Source organism: Peromyscus californicus, unplaced genomic scaffold (genome assembly GCF_007827085.1).
Source record: "Peromyscus californicus insignis strain IS unplaced genomic scaffold, ASM782708v3 Scaffold_5__1_contigs__length_169319896, whole genome shotgun sequence".
NCBI lineage: Eukaryota > Metazoa > Chordata > Mammalia > Rodentia > Cricetidae > Peromyscus > Peromyscus californicus.
In genome coordinates, this window is record NW_026294573.1 from 129,931,692 (window position 1) to 129,955,639 (window position 23,948).

General features: G+C 40.3%; 1 protein-coding gene across 1 annotated transcript in view; it reads right to left on the bottom strand.

The window, feature by feature from the left end:
* The window catches only part of Cpa6 (carboxypeptidase A6), a 308,045-nt gene that overhangs the window by 215,926 nt on the left and 68,171 nt on the right, over positions 1-23,948 (bottom strand). The window lies entirely within an intron of this gene.

Genomic DNA, 23,948 nt, shown 5'->3' on the forward strand with positions numbered 1-23,948 from the left:
GCCTATACATCCTTCTTAAATCACAATTAATGAACTTAAAAATCCTAAAATACAGAAAGTTAAAAGTTTCAACTAAAGCTTTAAAGGTAGTAAACAAAAGCAAGGAAAGGAAGTAAGAATTCAGTTAAACACCTGGCCATTTGTACCCTCAATAGGAAATCGTTTATTTCTTAGTTGTTCTCAAGCACAAAGTGTCTTTCCCTGGGTGTTCTCTTTTTCTCTCCTTCCCCTGTCATAGTCAGGCAGCCAGCCTGTGACAGGGCAAGACAGTGCTGAGTTTCCTCCATCTTGTATTCTTGCTTGCATTCATTTCAAGTTTAACTAGCATTTGATCTCTTTGATGGAGAATCCTGTGGAAAATTACCCAGTTCTTTTCTAGGAACCCAAGGTCAAGATGCCGCAGGTAGCTTATCTTAGTTTCTATTAAACTGCTTGCTTGTGTAATCCTTCCCTACAGCTGCAGAGCAAGATACCAGGATGTGGCTTTTGCTTTTAAAAGTTCCTTGCCCTAAATGCTTGGGGCTACACTTAGATCTTGAATATCTGAATGCAGTTCCAGCCAATTGGAAAAAAAAAAAGACAATTGGCTTTGTGTCTGAATGGTCATCTCTGGTGGGCTCCCTTTGACATTACAATGAAAAAATTTGCTTCTCATTGCCCTGGAGGCTAAATCCAAGTTCAGTTGACATCATCTAATGAGTACCTCTATGCTGTATCACAACATGGTACAGAGCCAACCAAACACACACATAAGTCAGAGAGTGGTAACAAAGGAACCCAGTCCAGAAGGAATAAAGCTACTCTAGAGATAGCTCACCTAGTCCTCTGAAGAAGACCTTGTCCTAGTTAGCTTCAACTATCTACTTGATACAGCCTAGTCTTGAGAGAAAGGATTCACAGTTGAGGGATTGTCCAGATCATATGTGGACATATGAATAGGGGATTGTCTTGAATATTAATTGATGAAGGAAGGCCCAGCTCACTGTAGGCAGTACTATTCCATGGACAAGTCCTGGGCTGTATAAGAAAAGGCAGCTAAGTATAAGCCTACAGGTGAGCCAAAGCAATGTTCTTCCATCATTTCTGTTTCAAGTTCCTGCCATGACTTCCCTCAATAATGGCTATTGTATAACCTGAACTGTGAACCAAATAAATCCTTTTCTCCCCTCAATTGTTTTTGCTCAGAGTGTTTTAACACATCAATAGATTGACACTAGAAGATGCATTAATACACTTAAGAGGGCCATGCCCTCCTATACTAACCACCTCTTAAAATTTCTATTTCTCTTATATTTTTGGTTGTGAGCCTAGCCTTTAATGACTGAGCCATCTCTTCAGCCCTAAAATTTCTATTTCTCAATACTGTCAGGGTGGCCATTAAATTTCAACTTGAATTTTGGAAGATTAAACCAACCACCCAAACCAGATACCAAAGTCTTGTCTTTCACCCAGTACCATATCTAGTACTTTCTATTTGCAATGCACTTCCAGTTCTTCTCCCTTTCAATTGTCTCCACATCTCTGCTGCTCTGGCATGTCTTTGAAATGCCCTCTTTGCCCCCACCTTGCCTGCCCTGTATCTGTCCTCCACAAAGTGGGCCAAAAGGTTTTCCTTAATGTACACACTACCCTATCATGTTTGTTTCAAATTCTTCAGTACCTTTCCATTATGGGAGAGGAAATTCTTTTCAGATCCTTAGTACGACTTGCAAAGCCCATTCCCACTGGCCCTGACTTTCTCTCCAAGCAAGCTCCTTTGGTCCTCTCCCTCTCAGTCTTTATGCTCCAGATATACAAACTTCCTCAAATCTGTCATGGATTAGATTCTTCCCCTTCAGGAGGAAGCACAGGTATGACAAAAGTCTAGATTCAGATTACTCCTGGGGTGGGGGTTGCTGGGACTCATCTGATTATGTTATGCTTCTTATTAAACTAGTATGACTGCTAATGAAGAGACAAAGTAAAGCAGCATGTATGTACTTAGCACTACTGAGGACTGGAAGGGAATATATCAGCCTGAGTTAAAATTAACTGGATTCATTTAGGTTACAGTTTTATCTTGAAAAAAAAAAGGAATTAAGTTATTACATTGAGTGATCTAAGATACATAAGTCTTTCTGCTCTGGTGCACACTAATAAAACATTATTATTTTCTTCTTCATCTCTCTCAGATAGTTTCCCCACACTTGGATCATTATTGAAAATATATTCTGTATAGGAGAATTTCAAATCTTCACTTTAATAAACTGGAAACCTAATTATATTTTCAAAACAGCCCTGAGGTCCTACACTACATTTCAACAAGCTATTCAAGTTGAATTCTAGTTCAATGCTGGAAGCAAAACTTTATACTACCCAAACCATTCCATTCATGAATTCCACCAATGCAATTTATTTTCACATTTATCATAAACAACAAATAAATCATGTGTTGTTATCAAGATGCAAAGCACACTTTGTGATACATTGCTTGTTCTTTTTATTGTGTTTCTTTTATTGCTTAGAGATTTTCCTCAATGATAAGCCAAAATGATTTCTAAAAAATGAATTAGAAAAGATAGCAACCTTTAAAACATTTCTCTCTGCTGCTGAAAAATTTCATTGCTGCAGTCACTATTTTAATAATCCAGCTAGAAAAGTAGTTACAGAGGCTTGGTGATTTCAAATACAGCTGAAAATCAACAAAAACCAACTCCAACTGGTCTGATTTGATTACTAAGGGTGACAGTCATGGTAACAGAAAGACTTGGATTCAGAAAACCTAAGTGTGAGTCACTGTGGTAGCACACACTTAGGAAGGTTAACTCCCCTGGGCCTTGGGTTTCTCTGGAAGATATTACATCTACTTGCAAGGTGGGGAGATTTAGGTGACCTGACCCATCAGGTTAGTGTTGGGCACACGAATGGTCACTACAGTTTAAGGAGCAATAATGATCCCACCTTCTTTTGGTGTTATTTATTCACAAAGGAAGATGCCAGACTCCTCCTGGTGTTCAAGCAATGGCGGCTGCCATGGACATAGTAACTGACTCCATTGACTTCCCAGATCATGTTGACATTCTCAGACATGGCTGTCATGGTTCAGTTAAGAGTGTACTAATTTCAGCTTTAGCTTTCTTACCAGTAATATATCATAGATTTCTAAAATTATTGTGATCTATATGGCTTCTATTTATAATGTTGTCTTAAAGGGACAGTCTTCTATGTAGCTATGTTATTTCTAACCTTTCTGGAGAACAGAGCTCTGGTTCATTGCTTTACCTAATCACTTACTTAGCTATTTACTTAGTATATTAACACACATCACACACTGTTCTAAGTAAGGGAGAAACAGCCACTATCAAAACCACAAAAATACCCAATCTTGTTGAGGGTGGGAATGCACACATCAAATGAGTGAGGTATCAGTGGGCAAGACACTGAGGAAGATGTGGAGACGATGAACCTGAAAGAGAGAGACTATGGGACAACAGATCTGAGTGTTCTGATTTAAATATGGTGGTCTAGGTGCCTCGTTAGCGCAGTAGGTAGCGCGTTAGTCTCATAAATATGGTGGTCTAAGAAGATCACTAAGAAGACACTTCAGGAAAGACAGCAGAGATGACAAAGCCCCCAGAGAAAGGAATACTCCAGGCAGAAGAGACAGTTGGTGTTGAGGCTGGGAGACAAGAATTGTCAGCAACTGAGCAGTGACGTCAGTGTGTCTGCAGAGGAGAGGGAGGAAGGGCTTTGGAGACCACTGCAAGGACTCCGATGAGCAGGCAAGCTGGGAACAGTTTGAGAACTTCCTTCAAAGGTATCCTTCTGGAGGCTACTTCTTTGTAGTGTCTGTAGCCATCATCGGGGCTGGCCCCACAGCTAGTCACCTCAAGTCCGAGTGTCCAGTGAATTCCTCCGGGGTCTGTGCAAACTGTTGATATGAAAATTCCAATATGGAACTGTGCAGTTGAAGTACAGAAGATAACGGCTAGAAGATCAGTTACAGTGCACGGGTGTATGCTCTAGAAGTGCCTTGGAAACCAGAATTTGAAAGGGACAAGCATGAGTACAGAGACTAGGCAGTGACTGCTTTCTTCCCTGTATTTCCACTGTGTATATGAATGGGAGCCCAACAGTGACTCTGCTTACCAGAAAAGAACTGTTGTCCGTAGGACAAGAGACAGCATGTGGTTAAACAGGACTACCTAAGGAAAGGCTGGTAGGAGTTACCTCCCTACCCTGAAGGGAGGAAGTTCAGGATGGGTGACTCTGCCTGTAAGGTTAGATTTAGAGGAGGTAAAACTGTCATTTTCTGTTAGTTTTTATTTCTTAATCTATAAGGAAATACACAGGCTGGCAAAACCCCACAGACCCCTTGGACAGTCCACTGTGGCTCTGTTTCTATCTATCTCAGGTCCTAGCACTATTCTTTGGGACATAACTCACAACATAGTTCTGAGAAGTGAGATCTTTGGAGTTCATGACTATTCTAAGGCATCTAACAACTCATTGCTTATTCCATCTTTATGATAAAGCCCTTTGTTGTTGTTCTGTTCTATTAGAGTATGTCTCAAGGGGACACAACACTATGTGGTTCCCATCTTGGAAAGTTCTTTGATGTTAGTAAAGTAGAGGCAAATTTTTCCCCTCTTACTAGCAAGTCATTTCTGGATCATCTCAGTGACAGCTGAGTCATGCTGAGATGTGAGGGGCTGAGGGAGGGCAAGTGAGGAGAGGCAAGAGGAGAGTGAGCACAATAGAAGGTTCTTTGAGAGGCAGTCAGTTCAGGCTGCTGGCCACTGGGGTTTTTACAAGGGTCCAGACAGGAAGAGGCTACTCCTTACTACCTGAGTACCCGAAAAGCAAAAACTAAATATAGATCGTTTGCCAAGCCTCATGCAAACGTAATAGAGGTGAAGTGACAATTGAAAACCAGGGAAGAAAGACAGGTAGAGTGGCACAGCCTTTAACCCCCCACACTTGGGAGGCAGAGGCAGCTGGTGAGTTCCAGGCCAGCCTGGGCTACAGAGTGAGTTCCAGGACAGCCAGGGCTACTCAGAGAAACCCTGTCTTAAACAAGCAAGCAAGCAAACAAACAAACAAATAAATAAATAAACAAACAACACTCCCCCCAAAAAGAAAAATAAAAAAAGAAAGAAAACCAGTGAAGAGCTTTGTTCAGGAATATTATGGTGGTATACATATTTTGACAGTCACAGATAGGACTCTCAGCTTCTTATTAACCACTTACAACCACCACCCAAGCACATTCCTTGAACTGCTTTGAATTGGTTCAGCAGACATAATTTTAATAAACAGTATTGAAAATCTCCATCATAATGTTTTCATGTTTGGGGCTAGTAAGTAGTGAGTTCATTCATTCTTGCTGTCTAGGTGGAAACAGACTATGAGAGGCAAGTAATGGATTGTCTTCATAAACAACACAGCAGAAAAGGGCCTCATAGAAAGGAAACTGAAGTTTCTTACAGATTTTGAGAAACTGAGCTGCAAAGTCTCAGAATTGGAGCTAGTGGGATGGATACCATTCTTGTCCTCAAAGTTCACAGAGATTCAGTCCTATGAACAAAGGACCTCAGTGTCAAAGTGGGAGTGCTGTCAGCTGAAGTGCTAGGCTTAAATACCCACATTCTGAGGTGAGAGAATCCAATTTTCTGCAGTTTAGTGTAAACCAGAGCCTCCCCTAGCAGTCTGTAGGGCCTGGGTCAGAGCGTCATTAGACACATCATAATAGATACACAAATACTAAGTATTCCAAGCTAAGGTGATAAATGACAAAATGATCCAGCCTCTCTTGTTGGTGGATATACTTTCTGAACAGCCTGGGGATCCATGTTCAAGTGTAAAAGTCTGGGATTCCGTATACACTGTTGGGCTGAAATGTGGTGGGCCTAGCCCATTGTCTCCTGCTGTCTTCTCCCATCTTTGACTTAGGAATACCCTGTTCATAAACCTATGCTACAAATTCATGCCCCTAAACACACACCTGGCCCCTTTAACCCCTTAAATCTAGGACTACTAGGCTCAAGGGGGCCATAGAAGAGAGAACTTGAGACTATTTGAGTATGGGTACCATGGGTTTTTGAAAACAGTGGAAATGATCCGCTTTGGGAAATAATGAAGCTCAGGTGGAGGAGAGTAGATCATGACCCCCAGGTGAGGCCATCTTCACTCAGATCTGTGGCTTCCTCTCATATCATAGCAAATGAGAACTTTGGTTCTCCAACATTATTTCTTTCTATAAGGTGTTTTAACCACATTAACAAATAGGAAAGGAGTCTCATACTCATTTTATTATATACTGATCAAAAATGATGAAGATTTCTTACATATGATCAAGGAAAGAAAAAAAGCAGGAAGAAATTGGTCTCAGTTTGTAAAGCCTAAACAATATTTCCTCTTACTTTTGGATTAATATTTGTTCTTCCCACACAGCAATTCAGCCAAGTTTTCATTTCCAAAGACCAAGTAGACTATCCATGCCAACTTTATGGTTTTTTTTTCCCACATGTTCTCCACTTCTTCTCAGGAAACAGCTAGAACATCACACTACCGAAAGCAAGTCAGGTTAAAAGTCAGCTAAGCATTGATCTCATAGCTTTTCCCTCCTGGGGTCTGTAGCCACTACACTTGTGTGCATCCTTAGGCTCCTGTGTGGGCCATTCTCTTCATGAAGTTGTAATTTCTCATTTTCTGACCTCAATTTCCACTGCTGAAATTGAGTAGTATGACACCAAGAGAATGGGAAGGAAATGACACCAGGGTAGACCTTTCTGTCAGCAGCTGGGGCTCATCTCAGCTCTCAGGACTGAAAAGATGGCAAATATAGCTTGTAAACAACAAATTGAAAAAAAGCCTTTTAAAAATAGTCAATTTTTCCTTGGTTCAATGCACTGAGGTTTCTCACTATCTAGAGAATTAAAGGCCAAGTTAATTATACCTTTCCTCTTCCTGTTCTTGCTCTTTTTCTAGCGTCTCACGGTATCATTCCCTCTAGGGTTCCATTTTAACTGTAGCATCCTTCTTGTTCTGGAATGTCCAGTGGAGACCTGTTGTTTATAGCCATAATTTAAGTAAGCAAGTGAAAAAGTTTGAACACAAGCTTTAAATCAAAAATATCTGGGTCTGAGTGTCATTTCTTCTATAAGCCATGTGATTTGGGATACGTTACATAAGAGCTTGGACTCCAGTTTCCTGAACAGTGTCCACTGGGTAGTGGTAGAGATGATTTGAACTACTGAAGGTCCTAGAAAGTGTTAAAACTCCCATGAGGGATCTGGGGACTATAGCTTGGTTGGTAGAGTGTTAGCCTACCTTGTACAAAGTCCTGAGGTCAATCTCCAATGCCACAAGAAACTGGAGATGCTGGTACATGCCCATCCTCCCAATACTGGGAGATAGATGTAGGAGAATCAGAAGTTCACAGTTAGTCTTGGTTATACAATGAGTTTAAGGCCAGCCTGGACTACATGAAGCCTTGTCACAACAGATAAACAACCTGCCATAGCTAATTTACAAGATATGCATATACTTATAGAGTTTGTGCCTCCCTTTTGCTGTTATGAGGCTTGTAATTTTCTCTTCAGAATCTATTCACCTTTAAAGAACCTGTCCAGGATTGACCTAGTCAACAGTCACTCCCTTGCTCAGACACACATTTCTAGCCCCCTTTACCCCCACAATGTACCTCCTGAATACAGTGTACTCCTTTCTGGGGGACTGTAGCAGAACATGTAAATTAGGCATGAAAAACCTCATCCTTTGCCTAGTGACAAGAACCGTAGTTTTGCAGCAAGTTCTTCAGAGTACAGCACTACCCATCCTTTTAGGAAGACAGGTCCAAAGAGACCTACCTCGGGTGTAGGTTGGTGAGAGAGGGCTAACAAGCACCATTAATTCCAATGGAGGGCCTTGTAAGGGCATCTAGGCAAGCCAGGCAGAAGGAAGATATAGCACGGGAACTATGGTCCTAGAATTGGGCAGAGAGGCCCATGTATTCTTCCTTGTGGGGGATAGGAGAAAGGAGGTAAGTAGAGTGAGAGGAGCAGATCTTGGGAGTATTCTCAGGATCAGCATTTGCTCCAGAATCCTGAGCATTAACACAGAGAGGTGCCTGGTGCTTGGGTTTCCACATAGCATGAGCTGGAAGACAAGCAGTTCTGACCCAGGAGCCCTAGCTGAAGCCTATGGTTCTGGTATCGGAGACACTGGGTGAGGAGAGGGAAGGACCAGGGTCAGGCGACTGGATATAGACTCTATAATGGGACAAGAGTGGTTGAAGCTCATGATTATTCTTGAGTCTTCCAAGACTCAACAATTGTGTTGTTTGGGGCTTGAGGCATGAGAAAAGGGTTTCCTGCTCTGGAGAAGGCCTGGAAAATGTGTGGAAACTAGAGAGCTTACATGTCCTTATTCCTTCCTTTTAGACTATGGGCTCCTTGAACATAATGGCATCTTCTATCTCCAGTGACAAGCAAGCATGGCCTGCAGATGTTCAGTAAACATCTCTTCCTCATCTAAAATAAGAAAGCCATTCATCTGGGGGCTGGACAGGCGCAGTATTCATGGATCTTTTCTACACACAGCTGTCTGTAGTGATTCAGCATCATGGTTGCCATCACTTCACTGCTAAAGACTACTGTTTACTTCAAGGAAATAATATTTTGGAAAACCTAGTTCAGCCGACTATAATTATTAACAATATGTTTCCTATTTCATTTAGACATTTAAAAACTGACAACCAAACATTTAACCTCATGAGTTAAGTATTTACCATAGCAAATCATGATAACCATGAGCTAATCAGCCTAAAATGATCTTAGATAACTGATCCTCTGACTTTTCACCCAGTTTCTTTGAGTGAGGTCCTAAAATCAGTCTCAGCTGATGACAAATCTGTCTCAGCTGTCAGTGGTGTGACATAGCTTGGAATGGGAGATGTTCTCCAGATGGCTTCCCTTGCTGGGCTGTGACGATTCTGGAAGAGCTCCATGGGTGCTAGGCACTGGGCTTAGGAAGAAGGGGAATGCTCCCAGTCTTCCAGAAAGCTGGGGGCAAGTAAGCTGTCAAGTTCTAGACAATCTAAGCTGGCAGGGGTTGTGACCACAGATCACAAGATGACAGTAAAACAGTACTAGTTTGCACATAAAAGACAACTCCAGTTTTTGAGTTTGCCTGGTGTTGGTCAAAGTACAAAAAATTAAAAAAAATAGCTACAATTACATTTCTTTTCAAAGCATTCTCTTTGAAGAGCAGACTATAGATGCATATACCTGGTCAAAAGCATTTCTCAACATGCATTAGCCACCCAGTTATATAGTTTGAAGTGATTCATTTTATTGCTGAGAAGTTGTGTTATAATAAACTGGTAAAAATAAATTTTGTCAAAGTAATTTCAATAGCATCCAGTGAAATAAAATTTATATTCTTTGCATGCAACTATTCATATATACAGAGCTATGAGAATATATACACACTCAATAAAGGCTGCTGAATTACAGCCCCTCATCTGTCCATTACTTATAAACACATAAGCAATTCTCTTCTGATTTGCTCACGTGAAGTAATGACTTCAATTAAAATGAGTTAAACAATGTTTCCAAATTACGATAGTTAGGCTTATTTATAAATGCAGAGCGAGCTCTTTCCTCATAGTGTAGTAACTTCTTTTTAGTTACTATTTCAAAGTTAATGGGTCTTTCAATGGTTATGCACATGTTTTACAGATGCTAATGCTAGTGGAAGAAAAAGAGACACCTGTTGAAAGGTGTGCTGTTGATCTACTTTAGAAGTTCATCTGGAGTAATAATACTCTGGACATTCAGCCATTCAAACACTCAAAAAAAGGATTTCTAAGTTTTCAACTGGACGTGTGTGTGTGTGTGTGTGTGTGTGTGTGTGTGTGTGTGTGTGTGTGTTGTGTGTGTGAATCTTAATGATCCTTCCTCCTTCCTAGTGACTCTTCCTCAATGGAAGCAGACTCTGAGAATTTATACAATTTTTTCATGATTTCCTTTCCCATAGCTAGCATAGTACATGCTCCACTTGCCCTTCATATATATATATATATATATATATATATATATATATATATATATACACACATATATAGTTATACAGGGTCCCAAGTATCCCCGTCTGGCCTTTTAATCTGCCTGCCTCCATCTCCTAAGTGCTTGGTCAGGTTTATGAGTGCTTGAAACCAGGGTTTTGAGCATGCTAGGCAAGCACTCTATACCTAGCATGAGCACCCAGTTTTATATCAAGCATTAAATATGCAAAAATGAAAGCCTTGATCAAGGAGCACATCATTAACAGAGAAAACAGACACATGCCAATTTTCAAGTGTATTACCATGTATATAGAGTGCCATGGGAACAAATAGGGAGAGAGCATCCAAAGAGTGGGAGGGGTTCTTAACAGAGCCCAGATATGAAGGGCAAGTGGTGCTTGTCCTTTGCTAGCTATGGGAAGGGAAATCATGAAAGAATTGAATACATTCTCAGAGTCTGCTTGCATGTAGGAAGGATCATTGTGATTGACAATGAGATGGATTACAGGCAGCCTCTGGTCAACTAATTCAGTTATCAACCAATGCAGTTGTTCTTCCCATGACAGTAAAAGATTTCTTGCCAAATAATCTGGGAAAGATACTGAGCTACATGTAATTACTATCATTGCTAATCATGAATGCACTTCACATGACCACATTCTTAAATGAGTGCCCTTAATTATGTGGTCGCTTATCAATGGGAATTTTACATGTGGCAAGATCACTAAGCAATTGATTGTTGTTTTAGGAGTTCTTTTCAGTGTGTGGGGGGGAAAGGGAGTAAAGGTGAATGAAGTTTAATAGCGGTCTGAGGGTTGATCCAATTATACATTTATATCAATAGGCACATTGGACTCTTCCTACCATCCCAGCAACTGCATGGAAACAAAGTGTGATCAGGAAGACATGCTCTACTGAAGTAATGTATCATTCTAATAATTGGTTCAGTTATCTAGATGGCAACTCCCTTCACCCTGCTCTTGTCAGCTGCATGTCTCATTTCCTAATGCTGTCACAGAACTTAGAGCGGCAGATCCAGAAGTGAGTAAATGGCTTGTACAGATGTCAGAGCTTCTTGATGATACAGCACTAACCCCTTACTCAGGAAGGATGCATTCTGAGATCCCAGAGTCCCTGGATGGAATCAAACTAATGTGCACTATGGCTTTCCTGCCACATACCTTGATGAAATTTAACTTATAAATCGGACACAGTAAGAGGCTAAAAGGCAACAATTAATGATAAAGAGGACAATCATGATAAACTAGGATAAAATTTTAAACTTACAAATTCATTTTTTTAGGGTTTTTCAAGTACTATTTTTGGGTCATGGTTGATCATGGGTAGTTAAAATGTATAAGTGAGACCATAGATAGGAGGGAAGTGCTGTATTAGTGTGGCTAAGAGCAAAAGCGAAATACAGAATCTTGATCTAAGGACAAAGCAAGAGCACCTAGAAGCCACGTAACTACGGAAACCGAGACCTCAGCATGGCAGTGCGTCTGGTAATAATCATAATTACTTTTCATTAAAAGGCTGAACTATCAGCTTCAGGTTCAGTTAGGATATGCTCATATTTTAGAATGATTTTCTACTAAAATGGTTAATATAAAACTAGTCATATATATGACATTCTTGTCTCCCAAGGAACTGGGTCCATACGGAATGGGGCCTTTGAATAGGGGCTTAAGGAATTTTCCCATGTAAGACACAGACTATAAATGTATGAGCAGTTAAAAGTGGTGACCTCAAAGCCAAGGATATGTTCAAAGTAGACAACTGAAGGCTTCCTCACATTGAGACCTTTCTAGAACCTTAGAGTATAACAGGGATAGTTCAAGGGAGAAACACACACCACAAGTTTAAAATGATCATTAGAAATACTAGTGCCATTGCTTCATCATTACCTGTGCCTAATGGTGTGTAAAGGAGGCCAGCGAACATAAAAATACACCTCTCTGGCCGGGCGATGGTGGTGCATGCCTTTAATTCTAGCACTTGGGAGGCAGAGCCAAGGCAGATCTCTGTGAGTTTGAGGCCAGCCTGTTCTACAGAGTGAGTTCCAGGACAGGCTCCAAAGCTACACAGAGAAACCTTGACTCAAAAAAAAAAAAAAACCATATATATATATATATCTCCACTATTTTCTTAAGGTTACCCATATTGGTCTGTGCAGTACAAAAGAGTTCAGTGAGTCTCCCACAATCTCCCAAATAAGGGTGAAAGATTCAAGGAAGCCTAAAAGTAGATGGCAGAACTGAATATTGAAAGCCAGCTTGAGTGTGCTCATTTCACTGTGTCACGGGTGTGATTCGGGCTGTTCTGTTAATAACTCACTAACAGACAAACATATCAACTCACATTTGCTCTATTCTAAAAATTGTCTTTTGGACACTTTGCTATCATGGTTCTGGATAAATTGTGGGAGTCCACAGAGGTTTCCTAGTGAAATCTGAGCTTGCTTTACCCAGCAGGGCTGCATTAGGGCATGGCTTGACCATGTGCATGGTCACCAGGTGTTTGGAAGGGTCTGCACTTGCCTGTGCTGGGGGGAGGTCTTTTGCTCCACCCCTCGGCATTCCTTCAAAAGCCCTTTAGAAGAGACAGAAGGGGCTGGGGGGGGGGGGTTGACCCAGGCCCTCCCAAGGCTATCCTGTGTTTCTGTCTGTCTCCCTCTATATTTCTATCTAAATATTTCTCACTTCTCCCTGCTCAAGAGTAGAAAAAGTAGGGGCAAACCCCCCACAATAAATCTTCTGTTTTATGTGCTAATTCAAAATAATGTATTTTCTATATGCTAATATGGGTTCTTACCCTTGCTGGCACCAGGCCACCAAAGGACACTATGTCCTCTAATTGAAAGCACACTAATGAATACTTCAGGGGCAGAAATAGGCAACTATTGAAAAAGCTTTGACTTCACTATTACCAAGAAAATCATTTGACATGAGAACTTCTTTGTGCTATACTATTCATGGTGTTTTCTTCTGCAGTGTTCTTTAAACATCTGCTTGTGTACACCTAAAGGAACTTAAAGAATTATTTCCTCAAGTGCTTTTAAATGTGCTGTCCTGATTTTCATTGTAACCTTGATCATAGCAATGGGCATAGCATTACAGTGTATGGTAAATATTGGCATTTGAATATGTATTATTCATCACAGGACTGTATTGAAAGGAGTCTAAGTGTCACACAAATGGAAACTTTTACACCATTTTTACTCTTTGAACACATTTTTTATCCCACTTCGTGTGTAGAATTTTTCTCAATGTCCACAAGCTTCACAGATCATTTCATATTTCCATGGAACTCAAACCCACTTCCCTTCCCTTTTTGTCCCTCCTCGTCTTGCTAAATGGAGCCATTTCCTATCCGGGTCCTCAAAGTAGTAGCCTAGAAGTTATCCATCCTTTCCTTCACTCACCCCATCTTTGCCAAGCTCTTTCCCTCAAGTCAACACCACCATGCCTCATCAGCACCCCACAGGGCTTGCTGATACTGGGAGAAGTCTCTTAGGAAGCACAGGCACGCTATGAACTTGTAAGGGCAAACACTGGAGCAATTGCCTATCACAATGAAAATCAGAACATGTTTAAAAACATGTGAGGAAATAATTCTTCAAATTCTTTTAGGCATATACAAGCAAGTGTATTTCATTTGAAAGATAGCATGATTGAAATGCCATTAGCTTAGAGCTAAACCAGTCTAAAGTCCTTCTCAGAACACAACTAAGGGACTTTATTCAAAGTCTCCCAATATAATGTACTTACTGCTTTTGAAAATGATAAAATGACAAGTTAGATTCTTCTTTGAACAAGTAAGCCCTAATTGTTTCATTTATTTACATTTCCAGGAGATGAGGCACTATAGAAGAAGGTATTGTTTTCCCCAGGCTTTAACATATTTACTTAGTAAATATTTGCTTAACATATGACAACTCAGTAAATATTTATCAAGAAAAATCAGTAAATATAAAAATTTAACAGTATATTTTACATACTGTATTCAAATCAGGGCACAATCACCTTGGGCATGGCTTTATTTACAAAGCTAAATATTGAAATCATATTTTAAATCTTTTAAAATTGATACAATATTTATACACATAAGCAGGCTGGTTCAATACATGTGCATTGTGTGTAATGATGAAATTAAGGGAGTCAGCATTTCTATATCCTCAAGCATTTATCATGTCTGTGTATTAAAATAATCAATTCTCTTTACTCGAGTTTCAAAAGTGGCTGATGGTAGCATCTTGGTAGCTCTAGCCAACTTCTGCAGCAAGGGATAATGCAGGTAGATAGATGTGCTGTGCAGATAAGATAAGAAAGGGCAAGCTCTGGGAAAAAAGAGAGAATCCCGAAAGACCTGCTCAATGGAAGTGGGGATTTCACAGGAGACAATATGATCTTTAGGTCCTTTTCTGTAGATGTTAAAGGACCCACTAAAGGATATTAAAGTTTTCTGATTCTACAACACAAAATAAATTTAAAATTTGGGTTAGAATCTTTGAGTTTGCATTACTTTTATCTGAAAAGATTTTAAAATTGTTTTGCTATTTTTTTATTCACTAAAATGCATTCACTAAGTAGCATTTTGATACTTGGATGGAAAGGAATAGACTTAAACAAAAACACAGACTGCTGTGTGTCAGAAGGCAGGGGACCACCTAATGCCTTTTTCCCAAGATGCTTTTCATACAATTCTTATATATAAACCATTCTAGTAAGGGTCGTTTCATAAGATAAATGAATGTACATAAGTGAAGGTACATAACACCTACTTCTTACCATTTGTTGGGCATTTATTCATGTTTTGTGCAATTTTAAACAGCATCTTACATACTTTTTAGAACAATGTTACGATGTTGGAAGTAAGCTTTCTTCAATGGTTGTGAAGTGTGACATTTACAGATGTTAAGTTCAATGTCGCATATCTAGAACATGGTAGCTTCAAATTTTAACTGAGAGGTCTGATTTCGTGGCCCAGAGGCTTAGGAGACAAGTGGTCCTGTAGAAGCTAATGGAGCATTTTCCAGAAACAAGAGAAAATGTCTGCCTTGGGTGCATATTTATGATAAAAAGCTATGGTCTCTTTAATGCTAAATCCCTCAGCTGTAACTTAAGGCAAGCAGAATTTTGTCAAAGAGCTTGAAGTCAATAGCTATTCTTGTACAGCATTGCATTCACAGTGGGAAGCTGACTATATAAAGTTTTCTGAATGGGGTAGAGAATCTGATGGATTCTCGGCAGATTCACTGGAAACTTAAACTTCCTAAACAAAGGTGTACCTATCGTAGAACTGGCTCCGAGCACCTTTTCCCATCAGATACCCACTGTCTCAGTGCTGGCCAGTTGCTCTGTGCATCATGCTGGGACTCCATCCTTTCCTTCCCAACCTAGCTGCTTCCTGTATGACACTCTAGAAGCTATGATGGCGATCTGAGCCTGCATGCCATGGCTTTAGCTCTTTCTCTGCTCATCCCATTGTTGTCCCAATGTTTATTATCTTGTAGTTGGATTCTTCTAATTCAAGTCTTGCCACTCTAGTACCTTGCCCCTTTACACATCATCCTCCTAATGGAAACGGACTCTAATAGAGCTGCTAATTCTCAGGAGGATCTGGCTGTCTAATGCACTCAGCATTTCCATAGGCCCCTTCTCTTGGGCACTTATCTTTTAAAGAAGGCAATTCTTCATCCCAGTGGAATGGCTTGTTTTGATGCAATGTGATTTGGTGTGAGCCATGTGTGGGGATACAGAGGAGGTTTTATGCTAATCCTTATATTACACCACCTAAAGGATATCTAGGTATAATGCTGATGCTGCAGGATGACAATGCACAGAAATCCATCAGCTCTTTCAGAATGCATCACAAAGCTCATTTTAAGATCAGCAGGACCTTGTTTTCCTGCTGAGAGCCACATGCCCACATTGGGGTGTTTTCAGGTCCCTGTGAGACACTTCACTTATGTGAACTATAGCACCAGGTGAGTAGTCTTCCCATTTCAAAGGGTTTAGGGAGAGTTGACGTGTGTGTGTGTGTGTGTGTGTGTGTGTGTGTGTGTGTGTGTGTGTGTGTAGACATCCATTGTTATTTCATATGGCTCTACTGGATAGTTCATAAACACTGAGAGGCACTGAGATTTCCCTTCCCAAGTGGCATCCAGTAGAGCCTGCATGTGTACATTTCAGCCCTCATTCAAATCATGTTTTATAGAGATCAGATTCACTTAAGAAATTATCAAGCCCAGGCAAGTCTGCATCTTCTTTTAAACTCCTCAGTCTTAATTACTCTCTGTGATGGTTTGGACATGTTAGATTACTTCATGCTTTAAGCTGATAATGGGGACTCTATAGTAACTTCAAAAGACAGAGACTGTGTCAAACCACTCTGTTTGGGCAAGAGAGTCACTGCATTGCCACTTAGCTTTCCACTTAGACACTCAACTACATTATACAACTTTTATGATTAATTGCACAGAAATACCCAGCACCAACTGTAGCAAGCTCTTTGTTTCCCCGTCGACAGGCTTTGACCTGCCCGGTGGACAACTCTCCAGAGCACCGTAAATAGCAAGAGGAAGATGCTTGTGTTGCTTGGAGAGTTCTAGTACATTAAGAAGTCTGTTCTCTCACAAAGGTAGATTATTTAAAATATATAAAAAGCTTTGAGTCCTGTAGTCTTTCCTTATAACTACTAGTAAGAGCATACAGTTAGCAAATGTTGACATTCCAATTCTGGCAAAAATACCTCCTTAAAACCTGCAAAAAGTGGTGTTTGTTTGTGTTTGTGTGTTTGTTTGTGTGTGTGTGTGTGTGTGTGTGTGTGTGTGTGTGTGTGTGTGTGTGTGTGTGCCCCACCACCAACATTGCTGTCTCTAACTATGATGCACAACTTCAGGGCACCATTCACAGTTAGGTCTGTTAATGTTGACCCATCTCTTGGGAGCTGAGGGAAAGTTTTGATGAAGGGTCTGGAATCTGCTAAGGTGATCTTTGCCTTGTTATGGGAGGGTCTTTACTATTTCTCATGTAGAACACTGGGAAGGAATGAGACTTGTTATCTGTCAGAATGACTTATTACAACTCAAAAGTGACTACTCTACCCTTTTAGTGCCATTCCTCTTGAAGCCTAGCTCCTTATTCATTCTCAAAGCACCATTTTTCTTATGCTACCAGTGAAAAAGATGCTTCCTCAGGATTCAGTTGGAATTTGAATCCATTTCCCTTTATATTGGTACAGTGTACCAGGTGCCAGGAAACCTTTGCAAATTGTCCTGGGATCAAACATCAATACGTCAGCAATAACATTGATTCTATAGAAGCATAAAAATATAACTTACAAATAAAGGTTGTGGCACAGTCTCCCTATCTTTTTCCCTTCCTCCCTCCTCCCATCCCTCTCTTTCTCTCTCTTCTCCTTTCCTCTCCCCTCTCTCCCTTCCTCTTTGTGTGTATAAATATCAACAGATGTGGACATACGTAAACTCACATGCTCCCTTTGGGAGTTTTCACTGTTGCTCTACTACAGACAAATAATCAAATGCCCAGGGAAGTAAGGCAAGAAAGAATAGCTCACAGAACAAAATTAATCTTCATTCTCTGCACAGTATATACAAATGAATCCCAGGTGGACTGTATCTTTAAGTAAGGGAAAGTAAACAACAAATATTTCAGAAAGAATAGATTATCTCCAAGTTCAGAAAAAGTACTACCCATAAAATGCTTGAGGTGGGTTACATTAAAATCATCAAATTATTTTCAACACACAATTGAATAGAAGATTATATTCATGATGTGTTACAAATTGTAATTATAATTTATATATATATATATATATATATATGTATATTCAAAATATATAAATGGCCTCTGTCAGTAACTAAACCAAGGAATACACGAGTAAAGGATATAAATGGGCAATTTATCAAAGAAGATATTCAAGTTAGCAGTAAATACACAATATGCTATTTTGGTCATCAAAGACATACAGATCCAAACTCATTGCACTACTGCCATATCATCATAGGAATAACTCGAATGTAAGACAAATGCTATGAAAAATTAGCCCAGCTGTTAAAACACTGGGATGATTGCTGGTGGGAGTGTAAATTGGCATGACCATTTTGGAAAGCTCTTTATGGTAGCAGCTACAAAAACCATCCAACACTCAGAAATTCCTACTTTATACTCAACAGGAATACATCCACATGTTTCCAAAAAACTTTTCCAGAAATGTTTGTGGCTGTTGTGTTCATCACAGCTTCAATCTGGACACAACGCAAAGTGTTTCTGAAGCGGACTGGCTCTATCGTGATGTGAGGATGAATGAAGCCAAGCTAGTGTGCAAAGATGAGCATCTCTTCTGAGTGTAACACCAGGGAGAAGGACCCAGACAGAACAAGTGTGGTCCATAGACACTGAGAAGTGGATAAAACTTAGATGCAATTGCTGTGGGATGGTCTGTATGTCAAATGTATTGTTGACTGGTCAATAAATAAATCACTGATTGGTCAGTGGCCAGGCAGGAAGTATAGGCGGGACAAGGAGGAGAAAAAACTGGGAAGTGGAAGGCTGAGAGAGGGAGACACTGCCAACTGCCATCAGGACAAGGAAGATGTAAAGTACCGGTAAGCCACAAGCCACGTGGCAAGGTATAGATTAATAGAAATAGATTAATTTAAGCTGTAAGAACAGTTAGCAAGAAGCCTGCCACGGCCATACAGTTTGTAACCAATATAAGTCTCTGTGTTTACTTAGTCAGGTCTGAGTGGCTGTGGGACTGGCAGGTGAGAGAGTTTGTCCTGACTGTGGGCCAGGCAGGAAGACATTAGCAACAAATGGCGCCCAACGTGGGGCAAGAGTTTCCACCTAAAACCTGAGAAAAAAGATTCTAAAACGGAGCTAAAAACAGTTCCTAATTGTCTCTCTCAAATGAGCGGCAGCTGCCGGTTTGAGCTACTGGCGGGTTCCTAGCGTGTGTGCTCGACCTGCCGTCATATGGCGGGAATGAGGCCTCTGCAAGTGGCACATTAAGCTGCATTGTGGATTTAGCCTTTGCTAGTACAAAACAAAAAAAGAGGTTTCTGGGCTACACGCTGCTTGGATAAAAGCATAGACCCAGGATAGCTCCCAGAGCTGGTGGTAAACGTAGCCATGTTGGGAAGCTGAGGTGGGCGGAGCCAGCAGCCACAGCTGCTGCAGCTTAAAGCAATAGATTCACAATAAGACAGATTCAGATGTAATAGTTTAAAATGTGTGTAAAATATACGTAGGCTTAAAAGAGACAAAAAAAGGTGATATATACAGTATAGAAACAAATACATAGTTTTAAAAAATAAAGTCTTTAAAGAGACAGTAAAATTAATATAAAAAATAAGCCACGTGAAGATGAATATTACACAGAGAATCTGGATTGTGTTGTCTTTGGGATTTTTAGCTACAAAAAAGCATTTGATTGTAAAAGCTGTTGAGTTATGCCAAAATGTATATTTTAAAGGTACCTTGACTTCAAAATTTGGATATAAGGATATGTTGCTTTGGAAAGGAGATTCTGCTTTTGTTCCCACAGAAAGCCAGAGGCTATGGATTTGTTCCAGATTAAGATACATCAGGTTTGACCAGCCAAGACCCCCTGAAAGGTGACACCAAGGCCCAGATGATCCAACATCCAAAATGGTTTCAAGGCAACTGGCTCAGACAATACAGCCTCATGGACTACTCCATGATCCTAAAATTTTCTTTGTTTCCCCAGAAGATACAGCGCCCCCCTCCAGCAGGAAGTAGTAAGAAAAGCTACGCCCAAATTCCCAAATATACCAAGCTGACTTTGGAGATGTGTAAAGGTTAAAACCTTCCTTTTTAAGAAAAGAAAAGGGGAAGTGCTGTGGGATGGTCTGCATGTCAAATGTGTTGCTGATTGGTCAATAAATAAATCACTGATTGGTCAGTGGCCAGGCAGGAAGTATAGGCGGGACAAGGAGGAGAAAAAACTGGGAAGTGGAAGGCTGAGAGAGGGAGACACTGCCAGCTGCCATCAGGACAAGGAAGATGTAAAGTACCGGTAAGCCACAAGCCACGTGGCAAGGTATAGATTAATAGAAATAGATTAATTTAAGCTGTAAGAACAGTTAGCAAGAAGCCTGCCACGGCCATATAGTTTGTAACCAATATAAGTCTCTGTGTTTACTTAGTCGGGTCTGAGTGACTGTGGGACTGGCAGGTGAGAGAGTTTGTCCTGACTGTGGGCCAGGCAGGAAAACATTAACAACATGCAATGGTAATCTGGAGGCCATCATCCATGGGGAAGGGGAAGTGACTGGGAGTCGATTCAAAGAAACTTCTAGGTGTTGGCAATATTCTATGTCTCAGCTTGGTACTCAACCACATGGTATGTTCACCTTCAGAGAGGTGTTTTAAATATGTTTCTTCTTTCTTAAAGACAAGGTCTTATCCAATAGCTGTGGAGCCTGAATGGGACTAGACTAGGCCCTCTGCAGAAGTGAAACAGTTGTATAGCTTGGTCTATTTGAGGGGCCCCCAGCAGTAGGATCAGGATCTATCCCTGGTGCATGAGCTGGATTTTTGGAGCCCATTACCTATGGTGGGACGCCTTGCACAGCCTTAATGCAGGGGGGAGGGGTTTGGACCTGCCTCAGCTGAATGTACCAGGCTCTTTTGACTCCCCATGAGAGGCCTTACCTTTTTGGAGGAGGGAATGGGGGGTGGGTTAGGAGGGAATGCCTAGGGGGGAGTGGAAGGAGGGATGGGGGGAGCTGTGGTTGGTATGTAAAATGAATAAAAAATTTCTTAATAAAGGAAAAAAAAGACACACACATGCAGAGAGAGAGAGAGAGAGAGAGAGAGAGAGAGAGAGAGAGAGAGAGAGAGAGAGAGAGAGAGAGAGAGAGATCTTATACATATGCTGGCTTTGAGCTCATTGCTAAATGGTGACCTTACTGATCCTCCTGCCCAAATCTAAGATGAAGGAGCATATAACCAAATACAATTAATTAAGTTGTGTATTGTATTGTAGTTTGTGCATTGTTTTGTATGTTATAGCAATAAAAATAGTCACATTAAGAAACAACAGTTCAGCTGGGTGTGGTGGCATATGCACCCAGCACCCGGGAGACAGAGAAAGGAGGACCTCTGTGGGTTTGAGGCTGACCTGGTTTACACAGTGAGTTCTAGGATAGCCAGAGCTACAAGTCTCAAAAAATAAAAACAAACAAACAATAAATAAATAAAAATAACAGCCCAAACATGCCAAGAACAAAAAGGCATTTTGTATGGATTATGTGCTTAGACACTCACTGATTAAGCAGTCCTCAGTGCTACCCCAATTTTTTTTTTTTAAGAATGTTTTTTCTCAGGTTAAGCATGCCTGTACTGAAAGCTTATTTGTTATTTGGAAGAGAAATCACTATAGAGGCAAAATGCTTCTAGGCATCTGCTTTGAATGGATTTCAGTGTCTCTGGGAGTCTTTCCATTAGTAAATAATAGCATGTTGGACTTTTCACTTTCATGGCATTGACTCAAATACTACTATGCATTTTACTCAAGGATAAGCAGAATGCTACTCAGCCCACTATTTGGGATGCCAGAGTAAAATGTTTTTTCTACAGAGAGTACTCAGGCTGTAGATGCCCAGGTTGCCCTCAGCCATCATGCTTCTAGTGGGTAGGAAGCTACAACCAAGGAAAATGGCCGAAACACCCTGACCAAATTATCATGGTCTGGTTTGTTCTTGTGGAAATGACTGATGGCTGCTCAGAAAGCATTTCCAAAGTTCAACATAAGATTAGGCTTGGCTCCAAGGCTCTAGGATTTAATTGTCTCATTTCCTTTCTCAGTGATGCAGCTTGCTGTTTCTTGGCTACAGTTGATAGTGATCATCACACAGCCTTGGAGACGGTGATGGCCCCTAGTGATGCATTGGTTTTGACGGTAGCTATGGAGGACGAGTCATGCATACAAATTTGGCTTGTAGCAGAGGCCAAACTTAAAGTTATGTAGTCCACTCTTCTAAAGAATACTTCTAAAATGAGTTCCTCTCAGGGCTTCTATCTTTATACCACTTTGAACAAAGCAATAGACAGTTACTGAAAAAGCTGTTTCTAATCCAAACCAAATGCAATAATTGGGCAAATATCAAATGCTTAGTATTGTTTGAGATAATGACTTGATTTTTTTTTTTTTACAGGACTACACATGAGTACACACAAAACACACACATACATACACAGAAATGGTCAGCATTAAGGAAGATAAATCATTTGAATAAAGATGCTTTTTGTGTGGTTCTGCTTTTAACAATCATGTCTACAGATATGATCAATCTTCCAAGTCTGGATTTAAATGTCTGCGTGCATTTCCACCCAAAAGCTTCGTCTATTACCTAAAAAAGACCATTGATTCTTTGTCTCCAGTTCTAAAAGGCTTTCTCATTTTAGCATTTAAATATGCTGTCAATCTTTCTGGTACCAAGTCCAACCTAGAAGTTACTTTTTACTTTCTGTAGTTAAAATTTGCATTTCTCTCATGACTAATTATGTAGAACACTCTCTTAAAATGTGCTAACTTGACAAATTGTGTGTTCGAATATTATTTGAATATTATTCTTGGATAGTCTGCAACTTTTTTCTTAATGAGTGTTGAGAGTTCTTTATATATTTTAGACACACGTTCTTTATCAAAGATGTAGTTGATAAATACACCCTGTCAGCTTAGTTCTAACAGTAGCTTTAGAAGAGAAGTTTTTATTAGCAAAGTCAAGAATATTTTCCTCTAGTGTCTGCTTTAGGTGTTGTATCTTGAGAAATCTTTGTATTACCCAAGACTCCTAATGGTTTCTATTGGAAGCTCTACAGTTGTTTTTATTTAGACTGTATACATTTTGTCTTACTATAAATGGTACAAGGTATGTGGTATTCTCTCTCACTCTCTCTGTAGTGTTTTCTTTTTCCTCCTTCCCCCATCTTTTTCTGTTTTTAAGAAAGGGTCTCTAGTAGCCTAGGCTGCCCTCAAACTCACTATGAATCCAAGGATTACCTTGAACTCCTGATGCTTCTGCCCTCTCTACTTCCTGACAGCTGGAGGTGCACATCACTATGTCTAGGAGTATACCACTATGTCCAGATGTTTTTCTTTCTGTATAGGGATATCAAATAACATTTGCTAAATTTTTATCAAAATAAATATTCTTTCTTTACTTTCGTGAATTTACAACAATGAAGAATAAGCTGGCTGTCCAAATGTGGTTCTAGTTCTGAACTATCTGTCCTGTACCCTAATTTATCTCCATATACTCATCACTTGAAATGATTAGCTTTATTATCAATCTTGTATTAGGTATTTTTAATTCCTTCTACTTTGTTCTTCTAAATTTGACTTTTGTTGTTCTTTTTATTTCTACATGAATTTACAGATTCAATGAATTCCCAACCCAAATCCCCAATAACATTCTTTTTTTTTTTTTTTTTTTTTTTTTTTTTTTTTGGTTTTTCGAGACAGGGTTTCTCTGTGTAGCTTTGCGCCTTTCCTGGAACTCACTTGGTAGTCCAGGCTGGCCTCGAACTCACAGAGATCTGCCTGGCTCTGCCTCCCGAGTGCTGGGATTAAAGGCGTGCGCCACCACCGCCCGGCCCCAATAACATTCTTTACAGAGATAAAAAAAAATCCTAAAATTCATATGAAACCACAAAAGATTCCAGGCAGTCAACACAATCCTGAACACAAACAATATTGCTAGAGGGAATATCATACAAGATTTTAAGCTATATTATAGAGCTATAGTAAAAGACAGGCCGGGCGGTGGTGGCGCACGCCTTTAATCCCAGCACTCGGGAGGCAGAGCCAGGCGGATCTCTGTGAGTTCGAGGCCAGCCTGGGCTAC